Source organism: Equus caballus, chromosome 23, assembly GCF_041296265.1.
Source record: "Equus caballus isolate H_3958 breed thoroughbred chromosome 23, TB-T2T, whole genome shotgun sequence".
Lineage (NCBI taxonomy): Eukaryota > Metazoa > Chordata > Mammalia > Perissodactyla > Equidae > Equus > Equus caballus.
This window is the reverse complement of record NC_091706.1, coordinates 18581948-18601558: the sequence shown is the minus strand read 5'-3', so window position 1 is coordinate 18601558 and position 19611 is coordinate 18581948. Positions and strand designations below refer to the sequence as shown.

The 19611-nt window shown below is 39.5% G+C and overlaps 1 protein-coding gene and 1 pseudogene across 2 annotated transcripts in view; one reads left to right on the top strand and one right to left on the bottom strand.

The window, feature by feature from the left end:
• Positions 1-19611, bottom strand: part of RMI1 (RecQ mediated genome instability 1) — an 89895-nt gene that overhangs the window by 12632 nt on the left and 57652 nt on the right. The gene's annotated exons all lie outside the window — the stretch shown is intronic.
• LOC138920273 (ATP synthase subunit g, mitochondrial-like) lies at positions 17610-17920 on the top strand (annotated as a pseudogene).

Sequence of the window (19611 nt, the reverse complement as noted above, 5' to 3'; positions counted from 1 at the left end):
CAATTCGTATAATCCATCACATCAATAAACAAAAAGAGAAAAATCACATGACCATATCAATAGATGTAGAGAAAGCACTTGACAAAATCCAACACCCATTTGTGACAAAAACTCTCAGTAAACTAGGAATAGAGAGGGACTTCAAGTGGATAAAGACTATCTATTAAAAAAACACAACACTATACCTAATATCATACTTAGTGGTGAGAAACTGAAAGCTTTCTTACTAAGATCAGGTGCAAGGCAAAGATGTCCCCTGTCACCACTCCATTTCAACATTGTACTTCAAGTCCTTGCTAATGCAATAACTCAAGAAAGGGAAGGAAAGGAAGACACAAAACAGTCTTTGTTAATAGATGACATTATCACCTACGTAGAAAATCCAAAAGAATCAACAAAAAAACTTCTGGAACTGATAAGTGATTACAGAAAGATTGCAGGAGACAAAATTAATAAACAAAAGTCAATTATTGTCCTATATAACAACAAAGAACAAGTAGAATCTTAACTTAAAAATACACCACCATTTACATAGCACACTAACAACGAAAGTCTTAAGTATAATTCTAAAAATATTATTATATAAGATCTATATGAGGAAAACTACAAAATTCTCATGGAAAAAAATCAAAGAAGAACTAAATAAAGGGAGAGATATTCAATGTTCATGGATATAAAGACAATGTTGTCAAGATATCAGTTCTTCCCAACTGGATGTATAGATTCACTGCAATCCTAATCAAAATCCAGCAAGTTATTTTATGGATATTGACAAAGTGATTCTAAAGTTTATATGGAAAGGCAAAAGACCCAGAACAACCAACCCAATATTCAAAGAGAAGAGTAAAATTAGAGAACTGATGCTATCCACCTTCAAGACTTACTATAAAGCTACAGGAATCAAGACAGCATGGTATTGCCAAAAGAATAGACAAACAGATCAATGAAACAGAATAGAGAGCCCAGAAATAGAACCACATAAATATAGTCAATTAATCTTTGAGAATGGAGCAAAAGGAATACAATGAAGCAAAGATGGTCTTTTCAACAAATGGTGCTGGAACAACTGGACATCCGCTTGCAAAAAAAATGAATCTCGACACAGACTTTACACACCTCACAAAAATTAACTCAAAATGGATCATAGACCTAAATGTAAAATGCTAAACTATAAAACTCCTAGAAGGTAACCTAGGAGAAAACCTAGATGACCTTGGGCATGGTGATGCCTTTTTAGATATACCACCATAGGCAAGATCCATGAAAGAAATAACCGATAAGCTGGACTTGATTAAAACTAGAAAATTCTGTAAAAGTTAATGTCAACAGAATGAGAAGACAAGCTGTTACTGAAACCAAAGTGGGTTCCCTCCTGGCGAGTTAAATCAAACTCTCCCCCAGAAGTAAGTTGTCTCACAAAGTGAGGTATATGTGCAACAAATAGGAGACCATGAGGAATCATTTCCAGAGTCTTGGCATCCCCAAACAAGGGGAAGCAGGGACATTTATTTTGGATGGGGAATGAATATTCAAAAGGGAGAGGTAGGTATTCGCTTGCGCTGGCTCAGTTGGAAAACATGCTTCCACATATACTGTAGGTTACAGTAACAAGACCTAAACTCCTCCTGGAGAGATCTTAGCATTAAATGTAAATATGAATAGAAGGTAAAGGTCATAGGTGTAACTCTCGTGGTGAGGCTTGGTCTGGTTCAGGGTGGTTGGTGATTGCATCTCCTTAACATAACAAAAGGAAACAAAAACAATTTGGAAAAACATTTAAATGCTTCTAAACCCACCCTTGAATTTCTCTGGGCAACTAGTCGGTGACAAAGCCACAGACTGTGAGAATATATTTGCAAAAGACACATTGGATAAAGTACTGTTATCCAAAATATACAAAAAATACTTAAAACTCAACGATAAGAAAGCAAACAAGCTGATTTAAAAATGGACCAAAGACCTTAACAGACACTTACCAAAGAAAATATACAGATGAAAAATAAGCACATGAAAAGATGTTCCACCCCTCATACACTGCTGGTGGGAATGCAAACTGGTGCAGCCACTGTGGAAAACAGTATGGAGATTTCTCAAAAAATTTAAAATAGAAATACCATACAATACAGTTATCCCACTACTGAGTATTTATCCAAAGAACTTGAAATCAACTATTCAAAGAGACTTATGCATCCCTATGTTCATTGCAGCATTGTTCACAATAGCCAAGATGTGGAAGCAACCCAAGTGCCCATCAACTGATGAATGGATAAAGAAGATGTGGTACATATATACAATGGAATACTATCCAGCCATAAAAAAAAGACAAAATCATCCCATTTGCCACAACGTGGATGGACCTTGAGGGTATTATGTTAATCGAAATAAGCTAGACAGAGAAAAACAAACACCACATTATTTCACTCATGCGTGGAAGATAAACACATGGATAAAGAGAACAGATTAGTGGTTACCAGAGAAGAAGAGAGTTGGAGGGTGGGCAAAAGGGATAAAGGGGCACAAATATATGGTGACAAAAATTAGACTATTGGTGATGAGTGTGATGGAGTCTATACAGAACTGATAAATAATAATGTACACCTGAAATTACACAATGTTATAAACCATTATTGATGCGGGGTCGGTGAGTCGAGGAGTCGAAAGAAAGATTTCTTAGACTCTTAAGATCTGGCAGTAGTGCTCTTTTATTTAGAGAGTGGAATAGCATGGGGACAGGGCCCATGGGCAGGCAGAGCTGGTGCGTGGGGACAGGACCCACGGGCAGTCAGAGCTCCTGCTGCTGCTGCTTCTGCTGCCCCCGCTGGCATGGGGACAGGGCCCATGGGCAGGCAGAGCTGGTGCGTGGGGACAGGACCCACGGGCAGTCAGAGCTCCTGCTGCTGCCCCGAGTTGAGGGTTAGGGCTAAATTTAAGGCATAGGTATGTGAGTCATCTCTTTATGAAGACAAAGGAAAGAACATGAAAAAAAGTTAAAATGGTATCAGTGCAGGTGGGGTGTGGTCATTGGGTGATCCCATGACTTTTAGACAAGAATCAAATCGGATTAAGTGAAGGTCAGAAGCCACCACCCTAAATCAGTTACATGAGATTGCCAGACAGCAACCAACTTAAGTTCTTGCCTTCCCCATTAAGAGTTTCTAGGGATAAGGTCATCTCTCCTCTTCTTCCTGGTACAGAGAGGGAGGCACCTTTTACAGATAGAGATTTACCTTACAAATGTAAATGTGTCCCAACAAGGGCAAGTTCCATTCCCCAGAGCCTCCTTCCCTGTCCCAGTTTATCGAAAGCAATCAGCCCAAAACAATCCCGATGCCAAAGAGACATATCTTGGGGTGGCCAATTTCAGGTCCCTACAAGGTCATCCCCCCTTCCTTCACAAATGCAAATATCTCTCAGAGAGCAAGCAAATTCCAGTCCTCGGAGCTTGCTTCTCATCTGCAGTTTTCTAAAATTAACCAGCCTAAAATCCTCATCAATTATGACCTCAATAAAATAATTGAAAAGAAAAAAAGATGTTCCACATGATATGTCCTTAGAGAAATGCAAATTAAAACAACAATAAGATACTACTACACACCTATATGAATGACCAAAATCTGGAACACTGACAACACCAAATGCTGGCATGTTTGCTGGTAGAAACGCAAAATGGTGCAGCCACTTTGGAAAACAGTTTGGCATTTCTTGTAAAACTATCCATACTTTTACCACGTGATCCAGCAATCAGACTCCTTGGTATTTACCCAATGGAGTTGAAAACTTATGTCTAAACAAAAAACTGTACATGGATATTTATAGCAGCTTTATTAATAATTGTCAAAACTTAGAAGCAACCAAGATGTCTTTCAGCAGGCAAATGGATAAACTATGGTACAATCAGACAATGAAATACTGTTCAGCGCTAAAAATAAGCTATCAAGTCATGAAAAGAAGTGGAGTAAAATTAAATGCATATTACGAAGTCAAAGAAGCCAATCTGAAAATGCTACATACTGTATGATTCCTCCTATACAACATTCTGGAAAGGCAAAGCTGTGGAGACAGTGCAAAGATCAGAGGTTGCCCAGGGCTGGGGGAAGGGAGAGATGAACAGTCAGAGCACAGAGGATTTGTAGGGCAATGAAACCACTCTGTATGATACTATAATGGTGAATACATGTCATTATACATTTGCCCAAAGCCATAGACTGTACACACCAAGAGTGAACCCTAATGTAAACTACGGACTGTGGGTGAGAATGATGCGTCAGTGTATGTTCATCAGTTGTAACAAATGTGCCACTTTGTTAATGGGGTAAGGCTATGCGTGGGGACAGGAGTTTATGGGAAATCTCTGCCTTCCCCTCAATTTTGCTGTCAACCTGAAACTGCTCAAAAAAAAATTAAAGGTTTAAAGAAAAAGGAACAAATTCAAAAAAATTATATAGCATGCATATATATTTTTTAAAGGCAAAAGGCAGACTGGGAAAAATGTTTGTAACATACATATTTTAAAATGTGATTAATGTTGTTCATATGCAAAGAATACCTGTACATCAATACAAAAAGAAACTCAATAGAAAAATCAGTAATACACTAGAATAAAAACTCATAAAAGAATCAATATAAATGAAAAATAAGTATGGTGTATAAAAAAATATTCAGCCTCATGAGTAATAAGAAAAATGACTTTCCAAGTTAAGGCTTCCCACTTCAAATTGTTCAACTGCCTAAGAGAAGTTTAAGGGGATGAAAAGCCACCAAGGATCCCAGAGAAGCCAATGGAAGCTTGGAGCCATCAGGAAATGTTTAAAGAAATGGTCTTCCAAGAAATTAGGATTTATGAAGAAGGAGGTGAGAGGAAGCAGCCAGGAGTAGCTTCAGAAGTAAGATGTCAGAGAGGGCAGGGGCTAACGAGAAGAGCCCTATGTAAGTTAGTTCATATTCCTGGCTCCATTCTGTTGATTGTACCCTTATTTTCCTTTCTTTTTTCACTCCTGGTTTTCATAGGCCTTTTTTTTCTTTTGATTCTATTCATCTTATAAACTGCTTTCCATGTCTGGAACATTTTTGAGAACAGAAAATCAAATGCATGCATGATTTATTCATCAAACGATGAAAGGAATGAGTGGTTGAATAAATTGTGACTGTTTTAAAGAACAGAAAGGTCCTCTAAGTGATTTGGTGGGATGGAAATGCCAGATATTCTTTAAAAGAACTACTTTAGCATTATTAGACAATAACCTACACCTCAGATTCTCAGAAAAGGGAATACATAAGGATTAAGAGTTACACCAGATGCTTAAATGAGTACTGGTCCTGTGTCAGCAGAACTGATAGCCCTGTTAAAACATACAATGTGACTGAAAGTGCAGAAAAAGAGTGAGTTATAGTTAGGATAGGTTAACTGCTATAGCAAAGAAACCCCCGAATGTATGATGGCTCAAACTCAATAGAAGTTTATTTCTTGCTCACAAAACAGTACTGAGCAAATGAACAGGTTGGCGGAACAGTCATTCAGCGAGCCCAAGGTGATTGGAGATGCTGCCGTCTTCAACACATGGCTTCCACGGTTGCCCTGGGAGACACCTCGTTCTAACCAGCCAGAGGAGAAAAGAGCAAAGAACTTGTGGGAGGTTTATATGGCCCAAGCCTGGAAGGAGGACATATCAATTTCAGATAAAACTCAAGCACATGACCACACCTAACTACAAGGGAGGCAGGGAAGTGTAATCTAGCTATGTGCCCAGAATGAGAAAGAGAATGTGTATTTGGGTGAGCCTCTAGAATTTCCTGCCACAGACTTGTGAGCAGGCCTAGAGTCAGGCTTCAATAAGGGACCTCAATAAATTCCAAGCTCCACGCTGTGATTCCCCTTCTCAGGAGACTGGGAACACGTGCCAAACACCCGTTCAAGAGTTACTGTGGTAATAAATTCCATTACTGGATCCTTTTCCAGGGAACTCTCCCATCCCAGAGTAGAGGCAGGAAAGGCAAAGAAAGCCCATCCCTGCAGTGCATTTTAAGAGATGCACTGTGGTATCGAGGAGAAATTAGAGATAGAAGATTGACTGTACTTGAAAATAGGGGAAGGGCTGACCCAGTGGTGCAGTGGTTAAGTTCGCAGGTTCCGCTTCTCAGAGGCCTGGGGTTCACCAGTTCAGATCCAGGGTGCAGACATGGCACCGCTTGGCACACCATGCTGTGGTAGGCCTCCCACGTAAAAAGTAAAGGAAGATCGGCACGGATGTTAGCTCAGGGCCAGGCTTCCTCAGCAAAAAGAGGAGGATGGGCAGCAGTTAGCTCAGGGCTAATCTTCCTCAAAAAAAAAGAAAGAAAAGAAAATAGGGAGGATTTTTCTGTGCAGCCTTGTGCATTTATGGAGAGAATGTCATGCTGATGTCAATCTTTGTTAAACCACTGATCCATTCTTTGCAGAGGCACATTTTTTAAAAATATTATTTCTACTGTTCACTTCTGCCTTGTTCTGGTAAGCCTTTTCCACACTGAGTGGGAGAAATAAAAGAACAGCTGCACCCATCTCTTACCCCTGAAGCCAAGTAGACACCCATACTGCTAAAGAGAAGAAATCAATTTTTAGTTTTACAAAAGAGAACTAAAGCCCATTTAAAAGGAAATATTGAGAATGCCTACTGAAATGCAAATTGAACTATAACATTTACACGTGTCAATTAAAATCCCTCGAAGGATTTTCTTGAAATATTAGCACTTGCTTATGTGAATTTTTTGTTTTACGAAAAGAGACTCACAGTTAAAAGTTGTTCTGACTTTCATGGCATTTTTGTAAAAAGCAAATCATTGTTAGCTCTGGAAACACTTGAGTTCAAGGACTGATTTAGTTTCAGCATGAAAAACATGGTGACTCCTTGGCCATGCAAGAAAGGTCATACTCTGATTTTGCCCTTGCCGGCACCCTGTTAGAAGAACCAAGGTGAGCAGTGACTGTTGACACCCACAACACAATCTGAGAATGATGAAAAGCTAACATTCGCTGAGTACCTGCTGCCTGTGCCAGACATTTCTTCTTCAGATTGTATCAGTTGGTCTCCACAATCGCCCACAGACAGAAGTAGGTAAACATTATTATCCTGCTTTAACAGATGAGGAAAGCAAGGCTCAGAGAGGCAGCAGCCCACCCTCAGTCTCCTAATTAATAAGTTGTAAATCCAGGATTCAAAGCCAAGTGTGTGTTATTCCAAAACCCATAATTCTAATCACCCTGCTAAGCTGGCTCACCTATGGCCAAGTCAGGTAACCTTTTCCCAGTCGGATGCTTTTCTACCCGCCTGCGTGGAGGCCAAGACTCCTTGGGCTGCACTTGCAAGCTATGGGTCTTTTTCAATGGAGTAACTTTTGGGGGGAGAAATGAATAGGAGCCACTGACCCAGATAAGAAATTCTACCCATAGGCTGGCACCATATCATTTGCTTGGCCTGCGCTTTGAGCCTGTCCATCCCCTCTTCCAATCAGGGAAGGCTCCCATGTTATCACACATAGATGGACATGACTGGCCTCACAGAATGGGAGGAATCATGACAGGATTCAGGGAAAGTCTGCCCACCAGCACCCACTACCTTCTTCTCCCCAAAAGTTTCCTACAACGGCTAACTGATCCTGGAATTGTTATCTCATCCTCTCACCTCAATACCTCCCACCAAACCAACTCTAACACCAAATACACACACACCTACACACACACATATATCACGCCTATTATCTGAATGTCTTTGTTAAAACTAATTTTCATCCAAATTATCAAAATCGTTGCCTCAATTCACTTTGAGTGTACAGAGGCAGTCAGGCATAATGAAAGAAGGAGCAGGGAATCAAATTAACGGCGAGATTATGAGATCTGCATAAAGGAAAATTTTAAAGGGAAACAGGGATTTCAATGTGCTCATGTATGAAAACTGTAACCAACACATCCCTGCCTCATTTTAGAGAGTCAGGGTACATTTGATGGAGCTTCCTAACACCGTTATGTTCTCTGGTCAGAATGTAATATCTGTATCCCAATTAAAGAAGAATAAAATACGAGTATTTAAAAAGCATAAAGCTTCTTAGAAATCTTGGTTTATGGCAGTTATTTGGAGGTTTATTTTCTCCCCACATAAAATATATCTGAGCAATTTAGAACTACGTCTATCAAGCCCCACTTCACGCCTACTCTTTCAAGAAAAGGGTTTCATGCAAAATGTGAAAATTGCAACTGGAAACATTATATGTAGGCTATTTAACCTGTGACAGGGGAGATCTACATGCTGTCTATCGCCCTAGATGGACGTGGAAAAAAGTAGGTAAAAGAAAACCAGGATTATGTTCTGAGGTTGTGTCTTTCCCCCTGAGGCTCTTTAAACAACACCTTTATCTGTTCCCCATTTTCCAATTGTCTTCTCCAGCAGTGTGGCAATAATTTAGCAGTATTATGTGCTGTCACTGCTGCATTAGTAAACACCAGGACTTGCTGAGTAATTACAGAATAACCTCATAATGAAATGCAGTGAAGAGTTCTAATTAAATTTTAATGTTGCTTAACAACTATTCTACTTTAAAATGAGAATTTTCCAACCATGTATCCTAATGAGTTATCAGAATGCAGTACCCCCCAAAATGAGACGGTAAACAAAGAAAATTACCACCAGTGGGCATGTGTGTGGGAACATTTCTAATCAAAATTAATGTACCACAATAAAAATTATTAAAATATAAAAGCACATCAAAATGCTGTAACAACTACAGGGCAGGATTTTTTTTGAAAGCTCATATTTCGTTTTGAAGGGGGCAAGGTGCTAAACTATTCTCCAATAGAGGACTTAAAACTGTCTTCCTCTGAAAATGGGATTAATATGCTAAACTGAGAATATCCCTTCCTTCCTATAAAATCATAGAGCTAAAAGAAAACTCACTAGGAACACAGGGCCGGCCCCCACTTTCCTGTTTTTAAATCTTTACTGTGTTTTATTACGAAAGCAAATAAACCCCTCACTCACTGTTGCTGTGCACACCCGCAGCTTCTTATTGCAAGCTCCTCCAGCCCTCTGCCTGAAGGCTTTCTCTGGATGCAGGAAGGAGCTCATCACTGTGCATGTCAGGCCAGAGCTATCGGGAGTCAGTCAACTCCTGCCCCAGACAAATCAGGGAGGAGGGGGTGGATGACCCTGCCTCCTCAGCCCTCAGGTGGGACAATCTGAGACGTGTTCTACACAGTCTTCAGAGGACCGTGGCAAGACTTGACCCCAGCTGTCCGCAGCAGCTCTGTACTGGTTTCCTTTCTTCCCCTCTCACATCCTCTCTCCCATTTAAGGCTTTCTGGGAATCATCTCCCAAATAAACTACTGGTGCCTAAATCCTCATATGCATCTGGGGAGCCCAACCTGAGACAATGCCCATGTATTAGCTCAGGCTGCCAAAACAAAATACTACAGACTGGGTGGTATAAACAACAGAAATTTATTTTTCCACAATTCTGGAGACCAGAAATCCAAGATCAAAGCATCAACAGTTTGGTTTCTTCTGAGGCCTCTCTCCTTGGCTTGTTGATGGCCGTCTTCTCCCTCTTTCTTCATATGGTCTTTCCTCCATGTGTGTCTATGTCCTTACCCCCTCTTCTTAAAGTACACCAAGCATGCTGGATTAGGGCCCATCCATATGACCTCATTTAACTTGATTATCTCTTTAAAGGCCCTATATCCAAATACTGTCCAGTCACATTCTGAGATACTGGGGTTTAGGACTTCAACATATGAACTGGGCAGGGGAAGAGGGAATGGTGCAGGGCACGCACGATTAAGTCCGTAACAGCCCATTACAACCAAAACAAAAAAGACGTAAGTATATAAAGTTAAAACATGTGGGCTCCTCCAATCCAACCTTCAACCTCCCCCAAAGGAAAAAGAGAAGAGGATAGAGAAAAGAGACAATCTATTGTGTATATCCTTCAGGCTCTTTTTCTAAGTGTAATAGGAATGATGTTACAATGACAAACTCAGGTGTAAAGAAAACATCAGTTTCCTTATTTTCTTTGATTCAATTTAAATGAGAACTCCTGTACTAGAAAAAATGCAATGTTAGTCAATCCTAGGCTTCTTTTCTTTCCTCAGTTCACCCAATAATCACAGAGACTTGTGATATTCCAAGCAAATGTGAATAGTCTTCATCTTCAATCCACTGTGATCATTGCTTATATTTCCAGGTCCAAAGGCTCAAAGATAGACAGCTTTCATGCTAGGCTTGGGATGCTAGATTTTGGGGGCTTCAGTATCCAGTATCCAGTCCTGGAGATGTATCCACTCCCCTCTGAGATCCCACCATACCGGCCATACCCCCAGGCCACAGGTCCCCACTGCCTGGAGACACTAGAGAGAGAGAAGCAATTAAGAGCATGAACCAGGAGGTTGGACCACCAGGAGCTCAGTCCTGGCTCTGTGCTTTGCTAGTTATGTGACCTTAGGTAGGGTGCTTTACCGCTCCACGTTTCAGTTTCCTTCTTTGAAAAGTTTTGTATAAAAATAGTCTCTGTTTCATGACTAATACTCATATTTACCCATTTAATCATTACAATAAACCTTACCATATGTTTCAGATGAGAGAAATAAAGCCGTTATCCAAAGTCATACAGCTAGTAAGTAGCAAAGCTAGGATTCGTACCCAACTGTCTGACAGCTGGAACTAGCCTCATGGAGCCAATAAAAATCAGGAAGTTGATCTAAAAGTTTTTAAATGTCTTCTTTCTATTTTTGTCTAATGCAATTTTATCAATAGACCATGAGAACCTGCGATAATGGGAAATTCCAAGAAAGTTATGTCAAACATTTTCTTTAAACATATGTTCATGTTGACTTGGCCCAACCAGTGGACAAGATAAGCCCGGCAGGTTGTAGTAGGACACTCATGCTGAATCTGTGCAGGATGGCTGCTGCCTTGGCTTCCAGGGACACATTTATGTTCTGGCGGCATAAAGCAGACATCAACATTAAGAGATTTTCCCACAGTCAGGAATTTAACCAAGAATTTAACACAGGTGCTTTAATTCCAAATCATTCTACTACATCCTAGGGTTACCAATTCATCCCAGTTTGCCTGGGACTGTCCTAGTTTTAGCACTGAAAGTTCTACATCCTAGGACACTCCTCATTCCTGGGGACAGCAAGATGTTTGATCACCCTTAGTCTCTCATATTCAAGAGATGAGGGTGAAAGATCAGAGGTAGGTGGAATGAGAGAGAGAGAGAGAACAGATGACCATTTTGTTTATAAAGGCTGGGTCAGATTTGATGATTTCCGAGATTGTTTCCAGTCTAATCAGTGCAAAGAAGCAAAGATGGTATCAACTCTTTGGATGTTGATTTTGCAATTTTGTAGCTCGTAAGAAAGTGAGACCAAACATGAGGAAAACAATAACTCTAGCAATACTCCAAGAGAAGCCAAGTGAAATACAGTGGGAGGTGAGAGACAAGATAACTCAAGAAGGCTGTCCTCACGCCTCCAGACAGAATAGACCCTAATCTCTTCCCCACACTGCACTCTATGGTCACATCTAAAATTATTTACTGATATTATTTGCATGCTTCTTTTTCTTACTGGACATCAAAGTTCCTTGAGAGACTGAGTCTTATTCATCTTTACAGACCCTAGCACGGAACAAGTATTTGTTAATTGTTCATTGATTAAATGAACAAATGAATGATTAATTTTTCCCTCCTATGTTTCACCAACAATACATTTTGCTACCCAAACCAGCATGATCTCCAGTGGGTATCATAAGTACCTTGAAAAAAATATTATGTAATGAGTAGTATCTTCCACAATAATCAAACTAATCCTATTACTGATAGAATTACTGGTTACTGATGCCCTTTCACTACTTGAAGTTTTGCATTTATGGTAAATCTACACTATACCTTTCCATCTGAAGCATACAAGATCTAGCTGCATTGTTATCACACACTACAGCCATTTCTCAACCAGAAGTGGTTCTGTTACTTCACACTATATATCTAACCTCATAGATAGAATCTTGTGTCTCTAAGGTTTTCCAATGTTTTTGTTGGATCTGTCAAACATTTATTAAGGACTTATTGAATATTTTGTATGAATACCACTGATTCATTCAATAAATTTTTTGTTGAATGTTTTAAGACTAATGAGAGCAACAGAGTGGTATTATGTAATCTCTGTCTTCAAGGAATTGCTGATCTACTGAAAGAGACAAGAGTTCTATATCATGAAAAGATAACTAATATTGGATCTCATGTAAAGCAATATATTTAATGTGCCAAATGAGCAGCATAGAACATAAATGACGATACCCATAATTACCATTATTTTACCTATCTTTTCCATTATAATGTGAATGCCTTGAGGATATATTATTTGTAACCTCAGCACCTGCTTTTCAAGAGACAAGTGATTTTTGACAAGTTTTCCAGGTGATTCTGATGTGCAATGAAGTTTAAGAATCACTACTGTAGACGATAGGGAGGGATTGGGGGCAAGAAAGTGTCCTGATAGAGGTGTTTGATGAAGATTCATCTAGTAGAGTGCAAGAGGAAACAGCATGGAGAAACTGGAGATTGAGGATACAGAACAAAACCTGCATTTTTCCATGCATGAGATAATAAAAACCAGAAACTTTAGGAATAGTATGAAGGGAAAGGAAGGGGGGGGCATGGAAAACATTGAGCAGGAGGAATCACTAAACTTGGTGACTGAGTGTTTGCTAGAGAAGAAAAGGAGGATGAAAAATAACGTCAATATTTCTAACTTCGGGAACTCGAATAACAATAACAATAATAGCTAATAAGTAATAATCACTGTGGCAGTCACTGTGGTCTGGCTACCTAAACAACATGCCCAACCCTCTCCTTTTTTACTCACTTCCCATTACAGAGGCTGGAAACTAGATAGTCACTATCCTGGCCTCTTTCACAGACAAGGGTGGGCACGTGACTTAGTCTTAGCAATCAGATGTTGGGAGAAGTCCTGTGGCAGGCTTCTGGGAAAGCTTTTGCTTTCCTGATGAAAGGGACAGTTGATGCTGGCCCTGCCCTTCTCCTTTCTTCCTGCCTTGAATGTGAATGTGATGCCTGGAGATGCAACAGCCTGGTGACCATAATGAGATAATCATGAAGATGAAAAGCCAACAGGCTAAAGATGGCAGAGGGGAAAGATAGAAAGAAATGGGGTCTTTGGTGGCACCACTGAACTGCTGCACCAAACCTGGAACTATCCACTTCCAGAATTCTAGTTATGTAAGTTAACTAAACATGTTTATTGCCGAATACAACCAAACTGATACAAACACTGACTATGTGCCAGGCACTGGTCTAAGCAATTTAACTCAATGCTTACAACAACCTGATGAGGGATATGTTATTATTATCCCCATTATACAGATGAGATCATTAAGGCACCAAAAAGTCAAATAACTTGCTCAAGTCCACATACCTAGCAAGTAGGCCAGCAGGGATTTGAAACCAGGCAGTCAGCCTCCCAAGCCCTCAATCTTAACCACTACATATCCAATATCTTGACAATGATAACATCTCTTCATGTGCCTGTTAGCCATGTGTATATCTTCTTGGAAGATATGGAAAAATGTCTGTTCAGATCTTCTGCCCACTTTTTAATTGGATTGTTTGTTTTCTTGTTGTTGAGTTATATGAGTTCTTTATATATTTTGGATATTAACCCCTTATCAGATATATGATTTGTAGATATCTTCTCCCAGTTGGTAAGCTGTCTTTTCATTTTGTTAATGGTGTCCTTTGCCATGAGAAGCTTTCTGGTTTGATGTAATCCCATTGTTTATTTTTTCTTTTGTTTCCCTTGCCTGAGGAGACATATTCAAAAAGGTACGGCTAAGACTGATGTCAAAGAGTGTACTGACTATATTTTCTTCTAGGAGTTTTACGGTTTCAGGTCTTATCTTCAAGTCTTTAATCCATTTTGAGGTAATTTTTGTGTATGGTGTAAGATAATGGTCTGCTTTCATTCTTTTGCACATAGCTGTCCAGTTTTCCCAACACCATTTATGTGAAAAGATGTTCAACATCACTAATTAGGGAAATGCAAATCAAAACTACATGAGATATCACCTCACGCCCATCAGAATGGCTATTACTAAAAAGACAAGAAATAACAAGTGCTGGAGAGGATGTGGAGAAAAAGAAACTCTCGTACACTACTGGTGATAACGTAAATTGGTGCAGACACTATGGAAAACAGTATAGATATTCCTCAAAAAATTAAAAATATAACTACCATCTGATCCAGCTACTCCACTCCTGGGTATTTATCCAAAAACACGAAAACACTAATTTGAAAAGATGTTCATTGCAGCATTGTTCACAAGAGCCAAGACTTGGAAACAACCTAAGGGGCCATAGATGAATGAATGGATAAAGAAGATGTGGTATATATACAATGGAATACCATTGATCATAAAAAAAAGATGACGTCTTGCTATTTGCAACAAAATGGATGGACCTTGAGAATATGATGCTAGGCGAAATAAATCAGATGGAGGAAGACAAATACCATATGATTTCACTCATAAGTGGAAGATATACAAACAAACAATCAAACAGACAAACACATAGATACAGAGAACAGAGTGGTGGTTCCCAGGGAGAAAGGAGATGAGGAGAGGGTAAAGGGGGACATTTGTACAGAGACAAATGGAAACTAGAGAAGTCTAAATCTAATGATGTACATCTGAGATTTATATAGTGTTATAAACCAATTTTACCTCTATAATAAATAAAGTAACAGTAATGGTGATAGCATAAATAGAAATAAGGAGGCTGGGAACAGATGTTAACAGCTGGAAATCCAAATGGAAATGTCCATCAGGCAGTTAAAAATGCCAAGTCTAAAGCACAAGAATATAAAAGATCTTATTTAGAACAAGGAGCCATCTGCATTGAAATAAGAGTTGATTTAGAAGCTATAAAAGTTCCAAATTCTTCTCTTCTACCCACAAGGTGAGTTGAACAGAACTGTATATGTAGCAGTCCTAGCTTGGCCTGAATAATGATGCTTTGTTGACAGAATACCTTGACTATTCAAAAGCTGGCTCCTTTGTTAGTGCAGCATTTAAATTCTGGCTTATGAGGGCATCTTTTAAAGGAATGCTGTTAAGTGGGGTCCCGGGCTGCTCTCCACTTCTTACTGCCAGGGAAGATTGTTGGCTGTGCATAGTAATTCCCCAGCATAAGCCAATGCAGAACATGACCTCAATCTTCCAGGCAGCTGCCAGTTTGGAAGGCTGTGCTGACCCAGCAAAATTACCCAGAATCTGAAGTAAGACTTCCAGGGTTGCTGACTGTGTCCTATGACCTTCAACATCAGGCAGCCTGTCCTCAAAAAAGAGAATGAATGTTGTTTACCTTCATACCATTGAGGTTCAGAGTAAGAGATGCTAGTGAGGACAAAAGCAGGAGAAATAGGTGGCATTCATTCCAAATAATAAAAATAATGGTAATAAGAGCTTGCATTTATTGAGCACTGGCCCTGTGCTGAGTGAGCACCTTTCATGCACTCTCACTCAAAGCAAGTTAATTTCGGGTCTGCTTCTATTTTAACAGAATCACAAAGTGCCTAAAGAAAAGTGTTTTTTCCTTTGTGTCTTTTTTTTTTTTGCTGAGGAAGATTTGCCCTGAGCTAACATTTGTTGCCAGTCTTCCTCTTTTTTTGCATGTGAGCCGCCACCACAGCATGGCCACTCATAGACAAATGGTGTAGGTCCACGCCCAGGCCACCAAAGCAGAGCATGCCAACCTTAACCGCTAGGCCACCAGGGCTGCTCCAAGAAAATTTTTGTTAACCACTGAAGGTACCTTGGCACTTGCCAATTGTTTTCTGTTGTTCTTGCTGTTTTCCATCTTTCTTCAAAGGCCTAACAAAAGTCAGCTGGAACATTCCACTGACACCCGTGACACTGTGCTAATTCTCATACAAGGCTGACAACCAGGACAACAGATCAGTCCTGTGGAAAACAGATTGGCCTGCCCAGAAGAACTGAAAGGTCACATATATGACAAAGACATATCTATGAACTTCCTATTGCCAACTTTGAAAAGTTGGTATTTACATGGTCCTAGATAGGGAGCCGACCTAATCCTTACTTATCCACCATAAGACTTTAAAAGCTTTGCTGCACTGGAAAAGGACTAAAGGAGGGAAAGATATCTATTACACAATTCAGGAACTGGTCAGAATATTTTGTCCTTTCCTTGGTGATGAGCTTTAATTAACCCAATTCTGATCTGGATGTGCTGATCTTCAACACAAACCACAGATGACATGGGAACAAATTCACTATCATTAAATGCTTAAATGATGTTACAATCTCTTAAGCAACTAGAGTACACATATTAAAGCTTTAATTTATAATCCTTTTGCCAAAGCACTTCTGTTAGAATTTAATTTAATATTTCTCTAGACTCACACTCCAAGTCCAATCATTACAATTAATTCCAATCTCTCTAATCAAGGACGTATGTCTTTACTTGTTCACCCTAAAAGTAATGGAGATTATAAATGGATGAATTTCATTACTGTTCATAATTGTGGTCAGTTGTTCTCAGATCTTCGGTCTGGGACCATTTCCCTCTGGGAGACTATCTGAAAGCTAAATGATCCTACATTTAGCTGCTAACAACAACAACAACAAAAATAAGACTGGAAAAAAAAATACACATCAAGCTTATTACAGAGATAAGAATGAGACAGGCCGAATCACCACTGAAGGGGTCAGTAGTCCAAGGCCATTCATGCCTCATGACTGGCAGCTGCAAAGGGTTCCCTCTGCCAAGCCCACTGGCCAGTGGGTAAGGGGCCAGAATAGTGGCACACTACCTTGGAGAAGTGGCTCACCCAGTGTTAGTGGCTAACTCCAGATGGACTGGAATGGTACCTGCAGGCAGGATCTGATTAGTATTTAAAACCACACGGACAGGGAAGTAGTTAGCAAGTCCTCTCACAATTCTGCAAAAGTTGATATTTTGTCCCAAAAGGGAAGAAAGGAGAAGTGAATTCTGTCCTAGACATCAAACTCCTTGAGGACACAGACCTTGTGGATTATCCAGCACACAATAAGAGATTAATAAATGTTTGTTGGAACTGAAATTAACTAACATGTCCTCTCATTGAATCCGCATAACTACCTGACAAAGCAGGTACTGGTGTCTCCATTTCACTAGGAAGAAATTGAGAAAGATCAATTTGGTAACTTGTTAAAAAGGAATAAAGCCAGAACTCAATTCGGGTCTTTCTAGCCCCAAAGTTAATGTTCTTTCCATTACATCATGCTGCTGCAAACCACCTGCTTTCCTAAATTAAGGAAAACTCTTCCACATCTTTTCTAATTATAAAATTTACAAGAGTATTCTATATCTGTAAAACCCCCTTTTATTTTGGTCTCCTTATTCTCCACAGATGATCTGGTTCATTCCTGTATTCAAACCATGGACATGATTCCACACTAACACCACTTATTTGTCTCTTCCCCTTCCTCCCTTCCTTCACTACTGTCACAGAGAAAGAGGTGACCCTCCAGTTCTAGGCAATGGATTTTTCCATCCTAGAGTCATGGCCCGATTTGTCCATAACCTTCCAGAGAAGCTCCGGGCCTGGTAAACGCCGCTGTGACTGACTTAAAGCCTCGAGTGAGCACATTTTAGCACTATGTCAGTATTGAACAGGTTCCTCCAACCCCTGCTGAGATTCCTACAGCTATTCAGAGCTGTAAATAATAGTCACTAGAGCTCAAACTAGTAGCTTCAAACAGCTCACAGTTAAGGAAGCTGTGTTGCATGGTTTGGTGGTTTTATTTCATCTAGATTATAGGCAAGCGTGGCATCATTGGCCATAATTTTTGGAAACCAATCTTTAACATCTGATTATATTTGGTTTATTATTTGAGTGTTCTTGGACTATGTGTGACCAGACTGCTATTTGAATAAAATAAGATAGGGTGTCAAAATCAATGTTTTCTCTATCAAACACTACATGGAAGGTCACAACTTCTCTTGGTATTATGTTGGGTTATCTTTTGCTTTGACACATTAATACAGCTCTAAAAGTACGTCTTTGCCTAGCCTGAAATTGGAAAGAATACACGCAAATATATCAGCCAGGTACATGCATGTATGAGGATAATATTTTAATTTGAAAGTTTGAAATAAATGATATTTAAGCTTTATTTCCAGAAAAGTTGAGGCAAAGGCCTTGAGAAAACTAGAACTTGCTATAGTAGTAAAAATAGTAATACCATGTACCACAGTAATGTAGTTAAATCATGTCAATAGTCATAAAGAATAAGATTTTGAGTATTTCTCTTTGGTAAAATCAGAGAAAGACCCTTTTGATAACAGCTGTATCTATACGTGTTAGGGTACTTCTTGTCAACTTGCATATAGCCTCCTCAGGAGAGAATAGCAGGGTGGTCTTCTGAATATGTATCTTTGTAACGTCTTTAACAGAAGGACAGAGTAAACAAGAACCATGACCTACATTTTAAATCTAAGTTTGATATGTGTTGTATTATTAATCTGTCTAGTTTTATGATTTTTAGAATCTATACTTGCAAAATAAAATATCCTAGAGATATTTAAACAGGGTTATAATTTGGTATCATCCATGGGTTTGAATAGTATATTGTGTTCTGAAATAAATACAAGCAATTGATACCAAGAAAAAAAAAAAAGAGGTGATCCTCCTCTGTTTCAAGGTGAAAGCCCCCTCTTGTGGCCCTCATTGTCATCCATTCTCTGGGGCCTTACTTCATCAACAATCCCCCCAACCTGACCACATTGCATTACATCTTCACTCTTTCTTCTGTGACTTCCTCCTGCCAATGTATAAATGTGTTGAAGTGCTTCCCGTCTTAAAATATACACACACACACATCACCTCTACTCACCAGGCTACCCCTTGAACTACATTCCTGTTCCTCCCTCCTTCCCTTCACTACCAAGTTTCTTTCTCACAGCCTCCATTTTCTCACCATCTAACCATACACATGCTCACCATGTGCAAAAAATAATCTCTTGACCACCACTGAAGGATCAAATCCAACAGCTTTTTCTCAGTTTTGATCCTCCTCAAACTCTCTGCAGCAAATCACTATCAACAACTCTTAATTCTCCATACTATCTTCTCCCATGATTTTTTATAATGTTATTCACTCTCAGATCTACCTCTCTTTCTCTGATTTGTCTTTCTCTGATTCCTCTGTCTTCTCCTGACCTCAAATGTAGGTACTCCCTTTGGTTATGTCCATGGCCCATTTCTCCTCTTTCTACGTTCTCTCCTTTGGGAATTTTACTCAATCTTGTACCATTCTTCAGTCCTAACTAGAGCTGCAGTCCACATTTCCAACTGCCTGTTGGACATCTGTCTGTCCTATCAACATCCCAAACTCCGTGTGCTCAATATATAGTCATCTTTCATTTTTGGACATATCTATTTATTATATTGTAAATACTGTTCTCCCAATCATTGTGGAAAAAATATTGACAAGTTAAGATTGCAGATGTCCAGTGTTACAGAAGCCAAATATTATCACAGTAGGTCTAATATTCAAATAGGA